This window comes from Gavialis gangeticus, unplaced genomic scaffold (assembly GCF_001723915.1).
Source record: "Gavialis gangeticus isolate Ggan-Ray unplaced genomic scaffold, GavGan_comp1, whole genome shotgun sequence".
In the NCBI taxonomy this organism is placed as follows: Eukaryota; Metazoa; Chordata; order Crocodylia; family Gavialidae; genus Gavialis; species Gavialis gangeticus.
The window spans coordinates 186,224,428-186,224,713 of record NW_017729022.1 but is presented as its reverse complement, the minus strand read 5'-3'; the positions used below and the strand labels follow the sequence as shown (position 1 = coordinate 186,224,713).

General features: G+C 40.6%; 1 protein-coding gene across 3 annotated transcripts in view; it reads left to right on the top strand.

The window, feature by feature from the left end:
• VRK2 (vaccinia related kinase 2) overlaps nucleotides 1–286 on the top strand; it is an 83,072-nt gene that overhangs the window by 55,136 nt on the left and 27,650 nt on the right. The gene's annotated exons all lie outside the window — the stretch shown is intronic.

The window sequence follows — 286 nt, the reverse complement described above, 5'->3', positions numbered from 1 at the left end:
TTAAGAAGCTCTTTTCCCAAAGCTGTTCATGTATCTTATTCCTCTTTCTCCACTTCTCAGTTTGTTTCTTCATTTACAATTCCCTGCAACTCCCATGTCTTACCTCCATTTAGTCGCAGGAAATTATGCTTGATGAAAAGGTTGCTGCATTAGCCCCTTCCATGAAACAAAAGGTTTGCTGCTCTTTCCATGCTTCTTGAGCTATGTTGTTGGAAGCACTTTGTTCTTTCCCATAGACAGAAGAGGAGTAGGAGCCAGGTAACAGGTAATCGTGTGTGTATATATA